We start from the raw sequence: 20,850 nt of genomic DNA, 5'->3' as shown, positions 1-20,850 counted from the left end.
TGAAAGAGTCACACATGTTCTAAAAGGTCTCACTGATGATGCGTACTGTATGATGTCGGCCAGGGACCCTACTTCCGTATCCGACATTATAACCCTGTGCCAGAGGTTTGACGAGCAACGAAAGCAACGCGCTTCTACGCGGCGGGCTGCCGCACCTGCCGGCATTGCTGGTTTGGCACTGGCTACGCCGTCTGCGGAACAGTCTCAATTAATGCAGAATATCCAAGACTTCATCCGCGAAGAAGTTGCACGCCAGCTGTCTCTCCTCCATCCAGTTCAGCCGGCCGTCTGCACTTCGAAATTAGCGCCGGCCAACGCACCATCCATCTCGCCGGCTATCCGCCTAGTTATCGAGGAGAATGTCGCCGAAGCGCTGCCTTCTGATGTTCCCATCGCTCCTGTGCAAGCCCCACTCACGCTCAAGTAACCGCTGGAATGCTGGTCCGCTTCCTACATCGTCTTACCAGAACGGCCCTACATTTTATGTTCCACCACGTTTCTTGGCCCCTCAGTCTCCAATCCCTCGACAGCGACGCCGTATTACGAACCCATGGCGAACCGTCGACAATCGCCCAATTTGCTATGCTTGCGGGCTCCCGGGTCACGTCGCTCGCCTTTGCCGTCAGCGCCCGATTCATCCTGAGAACACAGTCCGTCAGTACCACTACGATCCCGAGACGCCCTTGAGCAACGTCTCTTCTGGATCATCTCCGCCTCGGACTCAGTACTCAACACGCCGTTCGCCTTCGCCTCGCCGACGATCCATTTCGGCAATGCTCCGGCGACAGGGCCCTACGCAAAGGGAAAACTAAATGCCGCAGTTCCGGATGCAAGAACTGCGCGTTTGACGAACTGGTTAAGTCCTCCGCCTCCTCCCGCCAACGTCATTGAAGTGTTCGTGGAAGGTTTTCCTGTTCTTGCGCTGGTGGATACAGGTGCTGCCGTTTCCGTAATTAGTGATGCATGCCCTTCGCCGCAAAATTCGCAAGGTCACGACGCCGCATTCTGCCTTTTCGCTTCGTACGGCCAGTTCAGAGCGCATCATCCCTGTGACAGCGTGCACGGTATGAGTTTGCATCAAAGACATTACGTATCTCGTCGAGATTGTGGTGCTTTACGACTGCTCTCACGACATCATCCTCTGCTACGACTTTCTGTCGACTCACTGTGCTGTGATTGATTGTGCCCGTGCTGAAGTTGAGCTTTCCCCTGTGTGTAATGTTTCCCTTTGTGACCCGCCTGTGCGCCCTGTTAAACTCCTTGTAGCTGCAGACACCGACATTCCTCCCTTTTCTTCTGTTCTCGTTCCCCTTATTTCGACATCTGCCATCCCTAGGCCTGTTCTCTTTACGCCCAAACTCGCCTCCGCCCACCATAACCGCCTCCTTCTTCCTTTCGCCGTTCTAACGATTTCTGATGGCAGCTGTGTCATCTATGCTGCCAACCCTTTTCCCTGCCCAACGGCTGTTCTTCGCGGGGAGTGCCTCGGCTACATTGAAGAGCTGGACCCTGATCGCACTTACATGTTCTCTGAACCTGAAGTTTTTCCTCACGTCGCTGCGCTGACGTCTTGTGCTGCTACGAGTGATGAGCTTCCTGTCGACGCCCTTCATCGAGCTATCGCGACCGACCTTCCGTCCGCCCAACGGGACCAGAGTCGCCCTCCTTCAGCGCTTCAGTGCATCTTTTGACGTGTCCCAGCCTTCCTTGGGGCGTGCCTTGACCGTTTCTCATACAATTGACACTGGTCCTCATGCTAACCTGCAGCAGCGACCATATCGCGTGGCGCCCAATGAGCGCCGCGTCATTCGTCACAATGTCACCGATATGCTTCAACGGGGCATCATACGACCATCTCATAGCCCTTGGGCCTCCCCCGTAGTGTTGGTGAAGAGGATAGATGGCACGATCCGCTTCTGTGGGGACTACCGGCGTCTGAATAAGATAACCCGCAAAGATGTTTACCCACTACCATGAATTGATGACGCGCTAGATTGTTTGCATGGAGCGGAGTTCTTTTCGTCGCTAGATTTGCGCTCTGGCTATTGGCAAGTACCGATGGCTTCTGCTGACCGCCCGAAAACGGCTTTCATCACTCCCGATGGCTTGTATGAATTAAATGTCATGCCGTTCGGACTGTGCAACGCCCCCGCCACCTTCGAGAGAATGATGGATAATATTCTCAGTGGGCTCAAATGGGAAACGTGTCTTTGTTATCTAGATGACATTGTCGTTTTCTCGAAAGATTTCCCTTCCCACCTCCTGCGCCTTCAGCGTGTCCTTACGTGCCTTACTGATGTCGCCCTACAGCTCAACTTCAAGAAATGTCACTTTGCTGCTACCAAGCTCACAATACTTGGTCATGTCATATCCAAGGATGGCGTTCTACCGGATCCTACCAAACTTCGTGCCGTCGCAGACTTACCCAAGCCCACAAACTTGAAAGAACTTCCCACTTTTATCGGTCTATGTTCATATTTCCGCCGTTTTATCCGCAACTTCGCCAGTATCATTGCCCCTTTAACGCAACTTCTCGCCGGAGGCCCGAACCTCTCCTCATGGTCACCAGCCTGTGATGCTGCGTTCAGTACACTACGCCGTCCACTGGTCTATACTCCCCCTATACTCCGCCATTTTGACCCTGCCTACTCGACCGAAATACACACTGATGCAAGCGGCGTAGGTCTGGGCGCTGTTCTTGCTCAACGGAAACCTGGATATACCGAATATGTCGTCGCGTACGCTAGTCGTACCCTCACGAAAGCGGAATCGAACTATTCTGTGACCGAAAAGAAGTGTCTGGCCATCATATGGGCCATTACCAAGTTTGGTCCTTATATTTACGGTCGCCCATTCTACGTTGTTACCGACCACCACGTGTTCTGTTGGCTATCCTCCCTCAAAGACCCCTGTGGCCGCCTCACCCGCTGGGCGTTACGTCTTCAGGAGTACGATATCCATGTCATCTATCGATCTGGACGCAAGCACACCGACGCTGATGCCCTTTCCCGTTCACCGCTTCCTAACAACTCTACGACTGGCTTCATTTGTGCCTACGATATGTCGCCGCTCACCATTACCAACATGAAATCTGAGCAGCAGAAGGATCCATGGATATCCTTCCTCTTAAAATTCCTGTCTATGCCCGCAGAGCTGTCTCCGTCACGTGCACTTCGTCGTCAGGCCCACCACTTCGCCACTCGTGAAGGACTTTTATACCGCCGCGATTACCATCCTACAGGGCGAAAGTGGCTTCTCGTGATTCCGCGACATCTCCGTGCTGAAATCTGCGCCTCTTTCCACGCCGATCACCAATGCAGCCATGCAGGTGTCATGAAAACCTATTCTCGACTGCGTATGAGATATTACTGGCGTGGCATGTACCGCTTCATTCGTCAGTATATCCGATCCTGTACCGCCTGCCAACGTCGCAAGAATCCATCCCCTCAGCCAGCCGCTCCGTTGCAGCCATTGCCTTGCCCCAGCCGCCCTTTTGACCGTGTCGGTATCGATCTGCATGGCCCGCTTCCGACCACGTCGGCTAACAACCGCTGGGTCATCGTAGCCGTTGACCACCTAACCCGTTACGTGGAAACATCGGCCTTGCAGTCTGCCACCGCACGGGATGTTGCTTTGTTCATTCTGCATCGCCTCGTTCTTCGTCACGGCGCATCGAAAGAATTGATCAGTGACCGCGGACGTGCGTTTCTTTCCGACACTGTCGAAGCCCTCCTCAAACAGTGCCAGATCATTCACCGGAGCACCACAGCGTATCACCCCCAAACGAACGGCATGACTGAGCGATTTAATCGCACTCTTATTGACATGCTAGCCATGTACGTTGATAGCGCTCACTCTAATTGGGACCAAGTGCTGCCTTTCGTAACGTACGCCTACAATACGGCTACGCAGACTACGACTGGGTTCTCCCGCTTCTTTCTTTTATAAGGTCGTGAAACCACGTCCGCAATTGATACTATTCTGCCCTACCACTCCGAAGCTTCAGAGACCACTCTACTGTCTGAAGCGCATACATTTGCCAAAGAATGCCGACAATTGGCGCGCTCCTTCACAACCGGGAACCAGGCTCAACAAAAGCATAACCGGGACCCTACAAATCCAGCGCCTTCATATCCCTCAGGTGCCCTCGTTTGGCTCTGGGTGCCTTCCTCTGCACCCGGCCTCTCATCCAAACTCTTATCGTGCTATCATGGACCTTGCCGCATTCTCGAACAATCTTCTCCCGTCAATTACGTAGTAGAGCCCTTGAACCCATCTCCAGATCATCGCCGCCGCGGCCGAGAAACTGAACGTGTCGACCGCCTCAAGCCGTATTATGATCCCCCTACCCTTTCCTCACCATGAGTCGCCAGGATGGCTCCTTTTCCACCGGGGGGTATTGTAGTAATCCCGATCGCCACCAGCTCGCGCGCCAACCCGAAGAGGTAGACGAAGTGGAGCCGGAGCCTTGTTGGAACTGCACTGTTGATTCGAACGCTACCCCCGTCGCTTTGGTTTGCGCACGTTGCTTACGGTCTTGGTACCCCAATAAACACCTTACAACCTCCACAAATTAAGGCTACACACTTGTAGCAGTGGTACACTAAACCTAATTATAAGATTTTCCGGTTATACTATAAATCCTCAATCCGGCAGATTATTCACCACGCTGAATTATTCCAGAGAACACTAATTCGCAATATATGGTGCGCACTAACGACATACGTTTTTCTTTAAGGAAACAAATGTCTAAACCTGCCATACTTGCTATGATTACCATATTTTGCCTTGACTAATACTCCTATAAATTCTTTTGCTTTTAGATGGCTGAAAATTTACTTAGATAACGCAATCATCTAGACCTGCTGCATTTATTTCTCTTGTGCACAAATTTCTCACTATATAATAGGCATCGGTTCGGATACGACTCCAATTCACTCATTTCTAAACTGCCAGTTATGCAGCTTTTATAACCAAGTACAATACAGTGCATGCCGATTGATTCTTCAATAAAGAGGTCTATGTCACAATACATTCTTGTATTTCTTATTTACCTCTCTTCAGTGCGTTTTTTAGCGAGATGCAGAGACAGCTCTTGGTGTAAAAGAACTCCTCCAAGTAACAGAGTACCAAAAAAAATGTGTACATAATTTTAAACCCAGGTAGTAAGTAGCATTCCGCATGCCAGTGGGTAGGTTTGGGTTGCAAATATTACAGTGCCATTGAGTTTAGCTGCATGACAAAATTTATAAGCTTATAAACAACATTTGATGACAAATATTATTATCGCTGAGGAATGCCGTTGGGTTGGCAACATATGGCAGGCAATCCATAGCAATATCTGCTTGCGTCACTTACGCACAGTTTTCACGTAATTCTCTTCTAATTATTTTATTTTTTGTCAAGCATTCAGACAGATTTCCATGGTGAACATCTTTCGGGTGGTCAGAAAGCTCTCATTGTATCCAGCGTTCTGCCAACAATCGATTGTTATATGCTGTTTATGTTTGCAAACAGGAGCAGGAAAACTACCTTGGCCGAGGCGGCCGATTTTGTTTCTTTTTTTGCGAAGTTTATTGCCTCAGGGCATAAAAGGAATGTTATGATGGATGAAGGGTGTGGTCAATTAAATGAAAAAAGGTTGGCTGATGCAATGAAATCGAGGAGTGAACGATGATGCGGTCCAAGTGTTCAAACAGCATATGACTGCGGATTATGGGGGGAGAGGCCAGCTGGCACTAGGTGCCGGATCCGCGTTGGCTTCAACGCTGGACAATCCCACAGTAGGGGATGGATGTCAGCTTCTATATTTCTAGACTTGCAGATCGGGCACCCAGGGTGTGGATATAAATACCAAAATTGTGGCCACTTTCGGATCACTGCTGGTGTTAGGGCCACCCCAACTCTAATCCTCCGAAGCGCCACCTCCTCTGCACGGGTTAGACCGCAGGGGAGGCTTACCGTACGCGGAGGTATAAGAGCACGTGTACGGCGCCGGAGGTGCTCCTTTCTTGTTAAAAGCAGGGTGGCACTGTCCAATTTTATGAGGCTTGGCGATATCGAGGTTGAGTTTGAAAGGCGGGTCGCAGAATCCACTTGGCTTTGAGCACTTAAAAGGTCACGCGGGTTCCATTCAATACGAATTGGATTTGGTATGCGAGCCGCTAGACTGTGTATGCTCTGGCAGATTTCCGGGCTGCTACTAACGCGTCTAAGTAGCTTTGTCACCTGGAGGGCATCTGTACGTATGATAATACGGGCCGTGGGAAGCATGGGAATGGCGGTCACAGAGCGAATTCGTGCCTCTTGCACTGCAAGCAGTTCCGCACAAAAAAAAGATGGAGGTTCCGGTTAATGAAATGTTGAGGTCTTGTTCAATGAAGATTTGCTAGGACAGTAAACTGCTGTTTTCACTTCACAGACTTTGATGCTTGCGTCGACGTAAATTATAATGACACCATGTGGCAGGCGGGCGTCTTGTTCCATAATTCGGTCGCGAAGTGACGACACCGCTCCCTGTGTTCTTGGTCGGCGTAAATCAGTTGGCTTGTTATCTCTCAGCTGTACAAAACGCCAAGGAGGAAGAACTGGCAGTTGCGGGGGTAGTAGTGAATGTGTCGAAGCATAAACCTTCAGAGCGCACGTTGCGTGAGAGAGTGTGGCCTTAAGCTTGCGTGCATCACATCGTTGCTGCACCAGTTCATCTATTGTGTTTAGTTGTGCGTTTCCTTGGAGCGCCACGATTGGTGTAATGCGAGGGAGGCAGATGATGACCCTCATTGCCTCTCGATTTATAGCCTCAAGTCGATCCCATTGTGCCCTTGTCAAATGCTGAAATTGTGCTTGATAAACAAAGCGCGGTTGCACAACTGCCCGCACCAACTGTCTCGCAACATCTGAGCGAGCGCCGCCCATTTTTGGAGCAATGTTTCTAATCAGACCCAGTGTCTGTAACGCCTGCTTTTTAGCGCCAGACAGCCATGTAGTTCCAGTTCCTGACTCATGAATTGTTAAGCCCAATATTTTTACTGTTGAACTTTCCTGAGTGGGGTTCCAGATAGATGTAGACGAATAGGTGTTGCCGATAGTTTACGGCGGCCCCAGCGGTTGGCGACTGACATGAACGTAGTTTTACTGGCGGAAAGTTCAAAGCCAATGGAAGATGCATATGTGCACGTAATATCTAAAGCTGATTGCAGGGCCGATGATTGAGTCAGTAGGTCGTTGTGTGCGCTCCACACTGTGATGTCATCAGCGTATATTAAGAATTTAACATCAGAAATTTCATGTAACCGCCATGCAAGTGAGATAAACGCAATATTAAATAATGTTGGTGACAACACAGATCCCTGGGGTACTCCGCGAAGAGGGACAAATGATTCTATGACCTCGCTACTTAGGCGTATTACAAATTGTCTACTTTCAAGGAAAGATTTTACAAAATTGCGTACTCTAAGTGGTAAATGGAGCATGTCAATTGAATCCAGAATGGCAGCATGACTGATATTATCGTAAGCCTTTTCTACATCCATGGCGAGGACGGTGCGTACATTGTGGCTGCGTGTTGAGGATAATACTGAGGACACCAAGACAGCCAATCCGTCTTCTGTGCCTATAGATGGTCGAAAGCCAATCTGGGCCGGGTGGTAGAAACCGTGATGTTCAAGCGACCACGAGATTCGTGTGGCGAACATTTTCTCAGCAAGCTTGCAAATTGTTGCCGTTAAGGAAATAGGTCGAAAGTTGCTTAGGTCTGTTGGTGCTTTCCCCGGCTTTGGAACAGGGATCACAATAGCCGATTTCCGCCTGTCAGGTACATCGCCGTCTAGCCATACCTTGTTAATGGTGTCAAGGAGTTGAGGAAGTGCATCACCACTGAGGTTCTTGTAAACCTCGTACGTAATGGAGTCCGGACCGGGCGCTGTCTTTCGGTTGGCTTCATGTATAGCTGCAATCAATTCGGGCATGGAGAATGGGCTCGCGATTCCCTCGGTGTCGGCAGCAGATGGCAGCATATCGACATGGGCTGGCGTGCCCCACAAGTAAGTTCTTGTAACTGGTGCAGGCAACACGTCGTACATGGGGAACAACTTGCGCGCTGCTTGTCTTGCGAAATCATTAGGAGACAAGTTTGCTGCAAAGCATGCTGTGGTCGCTGCATCGGGACGACGATAACCATGCTCCATGGCATGGAAAGTTCGCCAAAGATGAGCATTCGATGACTGTGTGGATAACTGCTCGCACCACAGGTGCCATTGTCGTCGTGAGAGATCACCCTCATACCTTCAAGCCTTAGCAGTAATGTAATTTAGTCTTGTACGTGCATGCGCAGAAGTTGGGTCTCTGGTTGCAGTCAATTCAGCTTGTCGACAAGCAACCCACAAGTTGAGCAGAGGCACATCCGGTGTTGGTCGACCAACCTCCACCCAGGTAATGGTTGTAGCCTCATTTAGTGCGATTTTTATGCGGTCTAGAAGCGACGGTGCCGACTCCACAGAGTGATTTTGAAGAATGGCGCTTAAATTGTCCCAATGGACAACTGTACACTTGCGGCGTAATCGTCGGGCCTGTGATGGATATAGACCGATGACAATAGGATGATGGTCACTGCCCCAGGAGTCCGGCTCTAAGTGCCACGAGGGGGTGCCGGTTCCTGACCACCACGTACGATCTGGAGCGTATGTTCCACTCCTAGTATGAAGCACAGTCTTTGTTGGTGTATCTGGATGGTTCAGGAGAATAAACAGCGCATCCGTAAAGGCGTCTCACACTCGCCTCCCGCGAGGACTTAAGGTGGGGTCCGGGTGAGGCGCATTGAAGTCACCACCAACTAAAACTGGACACCCCGGGTATTGTTGCCTAACATTCAGTAATCATCCAAGATTTATGCGGGAGGGGGAGCCACCACCAGGTCTTACATAGACTGACACAGCTACAACAGTTGCCTTACCAAATTTGACTGCCACTGCAACAACCTCCTGATATGAAGTACACCAATTTTCCAGATCAAGGCGTACCTGAGGAAACCGTGTGTCAACATACACAGCCACCTTTCCCGGAGGAGTATCCGTGTGCACACGTCGTTCGCCCATGGAAGGAGGCACGTATCCACTGAAACCAGGAATGGGTGGCAACGCGTTGGTCTCCTGCAGCAGCATGACCCATACATAAAGCTTGTTCATGCGAAGACGAGATTTGAGCTCTCCAACCTGTGTGGAGAGCCCTCTACAGTTCCACTGAAGCACACCGCGATATCTTGCAGTCGCCATCTTGATTTTGAGTCCAGAGGTCGCAAAAGCACAGATGTCAGGTTAGATAACTGAGTGAAGGGTACCTGGCAATCAGATTTTGGTTTATGAAGGCGCAACTGCCATGCACAACGTGTAATCGCCGAATTTCAGACTTCATTTCGTCACCTTAGCTGAGCGCTCATCTCCTTAGAGATGATAAGGAGTTTTTTATTGGACCTTCTCCTTGAGTTTCATTATTGTCGTGGTCATGGTACTTATGGTGGCCGTCACTAACAGGAAGTTACAGTTTAACAATGAACAGCAAAGCTATGCTTGGTAGCCATGGCAGCACATGATTCGTGTTCTGGAAACCCGGCTTCTAGGAGGGGAAAAAGAGGACGTGTACGCTATCCATCGTATTAGGCAAATAGTGCTTTCAGATTTGAGGAGCTAGGCAAAATTAGGTCCGCCTTTAGGGGCATGAAGGCACAATACTTACAGTTCCCGCTACCCTCTCCCTCTTCTGTACCCTGTTCACGCACGCGCAAACTGTAACTTGCTTTATTAACTATTCGTGTTCTATTCGGCACTCTTATTTTGCACATACTTATCAGCTAGCTTATTGCGTTAAGCTTGTATATAATGCGAAGGACCATCCGGTATAAATATAAAGGCCCGCGTAATCTAGCTTTAAAAACGTGCCGGCCAGGCCCTGCGTTAGCATGTCTGACAATATACTTGGGGGTCGTGGAGAGTACTATAATACCGACCTTTCCATCTCAATGAGAATTTTCGTGTTATAAACTTCTTTCAAATGGAACATACCATGCGTTATCTTGACGTCGAACAACCCTACGCCAGTCAGTGTCTGGCCATGTCAGCTGCTCAAAATGCGTACGCTGGGTTTTCCAAAGGGTTTTGCCTTTACCCTGTTTCTCAAAGAATTAACCAAACAAAATACAAGGATGAACTTTTGGCGTCCCCGTGTTATTAATTTGTAAAGGCGGGGCTCAGTACCTGCAATTCTTAGAAAATGCAAAGAACGCCGACCTTGAATGGTTTTGTATTTCATTGCTTAAGGCATGACGAATGGTGGATCAGTTCAATAATGTACGCTACGGTGGATTCTTGCAGAAAGATTTTATTAACAGCATCCCCTTTCGCTGTGATTAACAGACCTTTCGGAGTGAATATGACGGCTCCATACATCTAAGCAGACTTCCTGACTGTGCTAAGGCAAAGGAGGAAGTTATATGCGCAGGTTTTATTGCTCAAAACTAGAGGAGCGTTTCATTCAAACCTGGTTATGATATGTGGGCAGCTATGCAATAGTTTTTAACATATATCAGCGACGACGTTACGCACGCGCGCAGCTATAGTTATGCCGTGTGTCATGAGGTTGCGGAATTCTCAGCGCAATGCATTATCAGAGAGCGCACATATGCACTATCCTTCCAAGACCTCGACTGACATGTCCTATACTTGTTAAGAAGACAATTAATGTTCTTGACTTTGATTGCCCAATGTAATAATACAGTCGGCTTTACGAATACAGTGGTGTGAAATTCTATTTTGTTAAAAAGCACTGAAGTTCTATTTGTAGCTTGCAATTATCTAAAGCATACTGCTTACCTCCCGTATTTCTTCACGTATTCCTTTATTTTGTAAGTGTTATGTGCATGTCCAATATGAGTGCATGAGGCCTCACACATGGAACTGGCTTACTCCAGTTGTACTGTGGCGGCATCGGTTCAGCTGTTACGCCGGCTGGTTTTCAATTAACCAAATAAGCACATAAGAGATATCACCGGGTAAAACGCAGTAAGGTTTTGTGGGAAAGATTGCTATTAATATATCAATGGTGGCATCGGCTTGGCTGTCAAGGCAGCTGGTTCCGAATAAGGCAAATAAAAATATGCCAGGAATCATCAGTTAGGTAAAATGTAGGAAGACCTTGGAAGGGAGTGCCTGCGATTCAGTTATCAATAGTGGCATCGCCTCTGTTTTCAAGCCTGCAGATTTCGAAGTAACCAACTTAACATATCAGATATCCCCAGCTAAATGTAGGACGTTGATGTGGCAGCGCCGGTGTTATATATCAGGGTCATTAATGATTATACATTATAAAGATAAGTATCCCCCCCCCGCCTCATCATGACAAGAAGCCTGCATGATTAGAGAGGACCCCAGATTTTGGCCGATGTTCCTGCCCAAAAAATAATAGCTGTGCATATTACAACCTAACTTATTTATTCATGCACATGTGTTCTCAATAAAGCATTAAATATTTTCTTTCTTATGGCATTGCCACATATATAATTCATCAGTACATCCGTCAGAAATGCAGGCGTGTGATCAGGTTGGAGAGTAAGAGGTGGCTAGGACATTAAGCAAGGCTTTTACACTATGTAATTAGCGGCAGAAGCGGAGTGATTCCGCGAAATATAAACGCTGGCAGCTGAATAACATTGGCAAGTGAATAATTCAGCACTATATTTACAACCGCATTTTAGTACTCTGTAAGACTGCCGTATCGGTCCCCATGGGAGAAAGAAATCATACAAAATACGGTGATGAGCCCATGACATCCGCATATTTTTTAGCTCTCAGTGCGGTACTCAAATTCGCCAACCCTTGAAAAATAGACAAAATACAAGCTTTTTATGAATTGTTTCTGATTTTTTTCTGTATGGTAAATGGACCTTAAGCTGAACACTACATCACGGTGTTTCACTGCAAAGAAGCTTTATTCACACATCCTCTTATTGCTGTGATGAACGAAGCTTTCCGAGTGGATATGACAGTTCTATACGTCAAAGCATGCTGTCTCATTGTATTTAGGGTATCCAAGGAGCCTGCACAGGGCCAGTGCTAGAAATTCGCCGCCGTGGTACATTAACTTATGATTGTAGATAATCAGAGGTTTTAGAATAATTCAACAAGCTGTGCAATCGAGAAACTGTGCATGTGCGGCGCCCAGTTGCTATTACACGCATTCCGCCTTTTTGCTTTGGTCTTTATTTTCAAGAATAAATGAATGAACATTATCACTCAGCTTGAAAATGCGTTATGCTACATCCATTTTAATGGCATACGGTTGTTTCAGAAGCAGAGAAAACCTTCAATCTTTCCATTACCCATAATGATGCCAATTTTGGCTTTATTGTTATGCTTGTGTTAAATTAAAACAATCCCTGCAACCATCGGCTTTCTTCTTAATGCGTTGTATTATTTAAAAATGGGAAACATACCCTCTCTATTTTTAACTGATGCCTGTACTTTTTGGTCTTCAAAGGCGCCTCAGCCGCACACGAGACGCCACGCATCTCGCAACGACATATTCATTTTGTATTCATATTGCATCGGCGCGACTGTGGCGCCAGGATGTTCCCAATTCGAGACGTCAAAACCTCTTTAAAACTGGCAGTTAAAATGCAGAAAGTTGCCATCCGAGCGCCGTTTGCTTAGAAATCTAGACGGTCAAATAATATACGTCATATGGATGTGATCACCCGCCTCACAAGCAAGAAGAGGGGATCGATCTGATACAATCATATCTTCAGTGAGACTTGCATGCCCTTAATGTAATGGCTCAGCGTATTAAAACTGCAGCTGGTTCGTCTCGCAACATTTCTCTTAATGAAGCATCAATATCTTTTTTTGCAGAGAACCCCTTCATCGCTACATCCATCAGAAGAGCAGTCACAGTGTAAAGGTGTAGAGAAAAGAGGAGGAATCGGAATTGGTCGCTACATACATCAGAATAGAGCCGCGGCATCAGTATAGAAAGTTAAACTTGTCGGGATGGGAAATAAAGATTTTCTATTGTCACGAGCGCCAACAGCGCAGTTACTGCTCTAAATCTAAAAGCAGGGAGCTTCTTTACTCTTTCATTTTGTCACCTTATAAAACTTCAATATCTGAAACTATAGCGATCGCAATCTGGCACACTCATTCAAATTTTTGAAAGCGTAACTAATGTTTTACTCTTATAAGGGTGTTTATTTGAAATATAAACCTTGACTTTAACTTTGTCATTGTACTTATGCTAATCATGGCCCGTGAGATCAATGAAGACTAGACGCATTAAAATTTATGGTTGACAACAACCCAACACATAGCTGGTAATAGCAAAACCAAGCTTCTAGGTGGCTGTAATTAGAAAATTGGCGATATCCATTGTGCTAGCCAAACTGTGCTTTCAAATGTTCGTGAAATGGCAACATAATTCCCCTTAATTAGATCAGGCTGCAGCTTGAAAAGCTCCCACCCACCTCAACATATTTTATTGATGTTCACGTGCATTCAAATTGCCACTCACCTTATATCTCATAGAATAATTTTGTCCATCACCATGCCACCATCAGCTGGCATTAGATGTGAAATGCCAACGGACATAAACATAAAGGCCCTCATAAGTGTCCTTTAACAACATGTCTGCGAGCTTTACGATAGCATTTCAGAGTCAACAATTAGTTCTTTGGTACAGTTCGATTAGCGTTATCCTCAGATATGAAAGGAGATGGCCACATGGACAGCCTTTAAATTTACCATATCGTGTGGTGCCTTGCTATCGCCCATCCCTGCAGCCATATAGCGTCCAGCCATATCATCTGCTGTGAACGCAGACGCCGGAAGAAAGGAAAGAAGAAAGATGAGGAGGGGGAAGGCAGGGAGGTTAACCGGTAAAAGAAACCGGTTTCCTACCCTGCACGGGGGGAAGAGGGTGAGTGGATATAAAAGTGATGGGTAAGAGACGGATGGGCGTAGCCAGTATCGTCACATCACAGTCAACTCACTCCGGATTTCACATAGAAGTGAGCCTTAAGCGTTTTCTTCCTACATCGGAATGAAAAAAAAAATATGAAGACCAGCACTGGGCTTTAACATATATTTTTGCTGTACAATCTCTTTTTTATATCACCGATCCTTGAAAAGGCCGAACAGTGCAGACTTTATATAAATTTTGTTTTATTTCCTTCGGCAAGACGAATGGAATCTCAGTTGAATACTGCACGCCGCATTGGCTCACTGCTCGTAGAGCTTATTGAAGGCAACTGGTATTGCATGTAATCTACGAACCTTTCATAACGGATCTGAGGGAACCATATATATAAGCAGAATGACTATTGTGTTTAGGCCCTGCAGGATTTATAACGGCACAGGCTTAGAGCTAGAAACTCGCGGCTGCGTTTAATTAACACATCATTTTAGAATCCGTGAGTTACAAAAAATTATCGATCACTACAATAGCCGAAGCTTCCCTGTGCAGAAGAACAGCTGTTTGGGCGAGTTGGTGAACCATGATGGACAGTAATATACGTGCGCAAAAAGTCGAGACAAAGAGGAGAAGTGGACAACGACGGCGCAGAACTGACAACTGATTTAATCGAAGAACAGAAGAGCATATATATGTACACACACTTGTTGTACCCACATGCGCATAGCCGAAATTTATAAAAAATATATATCAGCACATGTAAAACTCCCCCATCACACGCACGTGGTGAAAACTGCCGACGCGCTATCGATTGTGCAGCATGGTCATCTCTTTTTCTGTCAATGCGACGGACGTTTTACTAACACAAACATTTTGCTTACGGTTAATATAGAAAGCCTTGGCGATTTCTCGAGTATTCTGGTCTTTATGAAGAAACAATATATTAGTATCAACAAAGAAAGGTACACACTCACACGCGTTACATTGTTTTGCTAAGTTTGTTTTATTCGTTTTTAAGGACTACGCATGCTCCATCAGCCTTATGTTGATGCAACGGCACTCTTTCTAACGTCTTTTTGCGCACGTATATTAGTTCCTTGTGCGCCGCCATAAGCTTGACATGCGGCAATACTACTGCCTAGTTTTCAACGTAATCACTATTATAGGCACTCTAATGTTTTCCCTTCCTTTTTATTTAAAACCAAAATGAATACATTATTCAAACGCCATAATAACGCACTATGCTTCCATGCATTTTACGGACACACACAATGGCTCAAAATGGTAAAAGCATAAAAATTGCTGATGCTTGTGATTACCTATTCCGACTGTCACATTTAGACTGTGAATATATACTGGAGTGATAATTCGACCTTCATTAAAATCGGCGAAATTGCACTCAGAGGATGCAGCTAATAAAACATGTTGGGGTTTCTTTCAGGCATGTCTGAGCTGATGCCACTTTTCCTTCTATTTATTTGGTTTTATTTGTTGTTTTTTGCTTCGTTCTTTACGTCCCTTTCAGATGTTTATGTGAAGCCACGTTTATCGCGCCGACTTTTGTGGCATCTGCTTGGGCGGAGCGCCTGCAGGTTACTCATTAACGAAAACATGTATGACATCGAAACTCAATGCGTACAAAGCTGCTTGGGCACCGTCGGTTATTGAGATATGAAGACGATCAAAAGGGTATACGTCACACGGCTACGAGCATCAGCTCATATTGGCAAGCAAAGTTAATGATCCAGGAGATTCAGATATTTTGGCCGGGCTAACACGCCGATTGAAGTAAAGTTTATGCATATTATAATAGTGGTGCGTTTTTCCCCGAAAATCATCGTATTCTTCACAAAGCAGGAAAGATTCTTCTGCTCAATGCAGTGCTGCCATTCATCGCTCCGTTCATCAGCAAAGCAGCGATGGTGTCCTGCTGGAAGAGAAGATGTGGGGGGATGATTAATAGAGCTTTTCAAACGATGCAAATAGCCCCAAGGCCGGATTAACGGCCGCAATTCTACAAGCAGGCAGCTAAATATGATTCCCAAAATGTATAAAGTTCTTACATTCCCCTTTTTACAATCCTACGACACTGGCGTACGTTACCGCAGTGAAAAATACCTGGCAATAAGATTTTGGTTTACGAAGGCGCAACTACCATGCACAACGTGTAATCGCAGAATTTCAGACTTCATTTCGAAACCTTAGCTGAGCGCTCATCTCCTTAGAGATGATAACGAGTTTTTTATTGGCCCTTCTCCTAGAGTTTCATTTTTGTCGTGGTCATGGTACGTATGGTGGCCGTTACTAACAAGAAGACACAGGTTAACAATGAACAGCAAAGCTATGCCTGATAGCCATGGCAGCACATCATTCTTGTTCTGGAAACCCAGGCTCTAGGAGGGGAAAACGAAATTGGTGCTATCGTTTGTGCTAGGCAAATAGTGCTTTCAGATTTGAGGAGTTAGGCAAAATGAGGTCCGCCTTTAGGGGCGTGAAGGCACAATACTTACGGTTCCCGCTCCCCTCTCCCTCTTCGGTACCCCGTTCACGCACTCGCAAATTGCAACGCGCTTTATTAACTATTCGTGTTTTTTTCGGCACTCCTATTTTACACATACTAATCAGCTAACTTACTGCCTTAAGCTTGTATATAATGCAAATGACCATCCGGTATAAATATAAAGGCCCACATAATCTAGCTTCAAAAATATGCCGGCCAGGCCCTGCGTTAGCATGTCTGACATTATACATGGGGGTCGTGGAGAGTACTATAATACCGACCTTCCCATCTCAATGAGAATTTTCGTGTTATAAGGTTCTTTAAAATCCAACACGCCATGCGTTATCTTGACGTCGAACAACGCTACCGCCAGTCAGTGTCTGGCCATGCCAGCTGCTCAAAATGCGCATACGCTGGGTTTTCCAGATTGTTTTGCCTTTACTATATTTCTCAACGAATGAACCAAACAAAATACAAGGATGAACTTTTGGCATCCCCGTGTTGTTAATTTTCAAAGGCGGGGCTCAGTACTTGCATTTCTTAGAAAATGCATAGAACGCCGACCTTGAATGGTTTTATATTTCATTGCTTAAGGCATGACGAATGGTCGATCAGTTCAATAACGTACGCTACGGTGGATTCTTGCAGAAAGACTTTATTAACAGCATTCCCTTTCCGCTGTGATTAACAGCCCTTTCGGAGTGAGTATGAGGGCTCCATACATCTAAGCAGTCTTCCTCATTGTGTTTAGGCAAAGGAGGAAGTTTATATGCGCAGGTTTTATTGCTCAAAACTCGGGGAGCGTTTCATTCAAACCTGATTATATGATATGTGTGCAGCTATGCAATTGTTTCTAAAATATATCAGCGACGACGTTACACACGCGCGCAGTTATAGTTATGCCGTGTGTCATGAGGTTGCGGAATTCTCAGCTCAATGCATTATCAGAGAGTGCACAGATGCACTATCCTTCCATGCCCTCGACTGACATATCCTATGCTTGTTAAGAAGACAATTAATGTTCTTGACTGTGATTGCTCAATATAATAGTACAGTCGGCTTTAAGAATACAGTGGTGTAAAATTCTATTTTATTAAAAAGCACTGAAGTTCTATTTATAAATTGCAATTATCTAAAGCTTACTGCTTATCTCCCGTATTTGTTGACGTATTCCTTTATTTTGTAAGTTTTATGTGCATGTCCAATATGAGTGCATGAGGCCTCATACATGGAACCGGCTTACTCCAATTGTTCTGTGGTGGCATTGCTTCCGCTGTTACGCCGGCTGGTTTGCAATTAACCAAATAAGCAGATAAGAGATATCACCGGGTAAAACGCAGTAAGGTCGTGTAGGAAAGATTGCTATTAATATGTAAATGGTGGCATCGGCTTCCCTGTCAAGGCAGCTGGTTTCGAATTAGGCAAATAAATATATAACAGTAATCATCAGTTAGGTAAAATGTAGGAAGACCTTGCAAGGGAGTGCCTGCTGTTCAGTTATCAATAGCGCTGTTCAGGTATCATTAGACTGCTTTTCAGTTATCAATATCGCAAGCGTGCAGATTGCGAAGTTACCAACTAAACATATCAGAGATACCCAGTTAAATGTAGGACGTTGATGTGGCAGCGCCTGGTGTTATATATCAGGGTCATCAATGATTATGCATTATAAAGATAAGATCTCTCCTTCCTCATCATGGCAAGAAGCATGCAATGGTCAGAGAAGACCCCATATTTTGGCAGGAGTTCCTTCCCAAAATATTTAATAGCTGTGCATATTACAACCTAAATTGGTTATTCATGCACATGTGTTCTTAATAAAGCATTAAATAATTTCTTCCTTATGGGGCACTGCCACATGTCATTCATCGATACATCTGTCAAAAATGCAGGCGTGTGATCAGGTTGGAGAGCAAGAGGTGGCTAGGACATTAAACGAGGCTTTTACACTATATAATCAGCGCCAGAAGCGGAGTGATTCGTCGAAATATAACAGTTGGCAGCTAAATAACATTGGCGAACGAATAATTCAGCACTATATTTACAACCGCGTTTTAGTACTCTGAAAGACTGCAGTATCGGTCACCATCGGAATACGAAATCATACAAAATACGGTGATGAACTCTTGACATCCGCATATTTTTGAGCTCTCAATGCGGTACTCAACTTCGCCAACCCTTGAAAATTAGAAAAAATACAAGCTTTATATGAATTTTTACTGTTTTTTTGTATGGTAAATGGACCTTCAGCTGAACACTACATCACGGTGCTTCACTGCAGAGAAGCTTTATTCACACATCCTCTCATTGCTGTGATGAACGAAGCTTTCCGAGTGCATATGACAGTTCTATACGTCAAAGCATTCTGTCTCATTGTATTTAGGGTATCCAAGGAGCCTGCACAGTGCCAGTGCTAGAAATTCGCCGCCGTGTTACATTAACATATGATTGTAGAAAATCAGAGGTTTTAGAATAATTCAACAAGCTGTATCATCGAGAAACTGTGCATGTGCGCCGCCCAGTTGCTATTACACGCATCTCGCCATTTTGCTTTGGTATTTATTTTCAAGAATACATGAATGAACATTATCACTCAGCTTGAAAATGCGTTAGGCTACATGATTTTTAATGGCATACGATTGTTTCAGAAGCAGAAAAAATATTCAATCTTTCCAATACCCATAATGATGCGAATTTTGGCTTTATTTATATGATTGTGTTAAATTCAAATAATCTCTGCAACCATGCACTTTCTGGTCAATGCGTTGTATTATTTAAAAATGGGAAACATACCTTCTCTATTTTTAACTGACGCCTGTAATTTTTGGTTTTCAAGGGCGCCTCAGCCGCACACGAAACGCCTAGCATCTCGCAACGACATATTCCTTTTGTATTCTGATTGCATTGGCGCGACTGTGGCGACAGGATGTTCCGAATTCGCGACGTCAAAACCTCTTTAAAACTGGCAGTTAAAATGCAGAAAGTTGCCATCCGAGCGCCGTTTGCTTAGAAATCTAGACGCTCAAATAATATACGTCATATGAATGCGATCACCAGCCTCACAAGCAAGAAGAGGGGAACGATCTGAGACAATCATATCTTTCAGTGAGACTTGCATGCCCTTATGTAATGACCAAGCGTTCTATAACTGCTGCTGGTTCGTCTCGCAACATTTCTCTTAATGAAGCATAAATATCTCTTTTTGCAGTGCACCCCCTTAATCGCTACATCCATCAGAAGAGCAGTTACAGTGTAAAGGTGTTGAGAAAAAAGGAGGAATCGGAATTGGCCGCTACATACATCAGAATAGAGCCGCGGCATCAGTATAGAGAGGAAAACTTGTGGGGATTGGAAATAAAGACTTTTCTATATTCACGAGCGCCAACAGCGCAGTTACTGCTGTAAATCTAAAAGCAGGGAGCTTCTTTACTCCTTCATTTTGTCACCTTTTAAAACTGCAATATTTGAAACTATAGCGATCGCTATCTGGCACAATCATTTAATTTTATGAAGGCGTAACTAACGTTTTACTCTTATAAGGGTGTTTATTTGGGATAGAAACCTTGACTTGAACTATCGCCATTGTCATGGTACTTATGGTAATCATGGCCCGTGAGATCAATGAAGACTAGACGGATTTGAAATTTTTCATTGACAACAACCCAACACAGAGCTGGTAATAGCAAAACCAAGCTTCTAATTGGCTGTAAGTAGAAAATTGGCGATATCCATTGTGCTAGCAAAACTGTGCTTTCAAATGTTAGTGAAATGACAACATAATACCCCTTAAGTAAATCAGGCTGCAGCTTCAAAAGCTCCCACCCCCGTCTCCATATTTTATCGATGTTCACGTGCATTGAAATTGCCACCCACCTTATATCTCATAGATTAATTTTGTCCATCACCATGCCACCATCAGCTGGCATTAGATGTGAAATGCCAACCGACATAAACATAATGGCCCTCATAAGTGTCCTTTAACAACATGTCTGCGAGGTTTAGGATAGCATTTCAGAGTAAACAATTAGTTGTTTGGTACAGTTCGATTAGCGTTATCCTCAGATATGAAAGGAAATGGCCACATGGACAGCTTTTAAATTTACTATATCATGTGGTGCCTTGATATCGCCCATCCCTGCAGCCACATAGCGTACAGCCATATCATCTGCTGTGAACGCAGACGCCGGAAGAAAGGAAAGAAGAAAGATGAGGAGGGGGAAGGCAGGGAATTTAACCGGTAAAAGAAACCGGACTTCCTACCCTGCACGGGGGGAAGAGGGTGAGTGGATATAAAAGTGATGGGTAAGAGACGGATGGGCGAAGTCAGTATCGTCACATCACAGTCATCTCACTCCGGATTTCACATAGAAGTGAGCCATAAGCGTTTTCTCCCTACATCG

The sequence above is a fragment of the Amblyomma maculatum genome, chromosome 11 (genome assembly GCF_055883805.1).
Source record: "Amblyomma maculatum isolate TAMU_Amacu chromosome 11, ASM5588380v1, whole genome shotgun sequence".
Classification (NCBI taxonomy): Eukaryota; Metazoa; Arthropoda; class Arachnida; order Ixodida; family Ixodidae; genus Amblyomma; species Amblyomma maculatum.
This window is presented reverse-complemented; position numbering follows the sequence as displayed.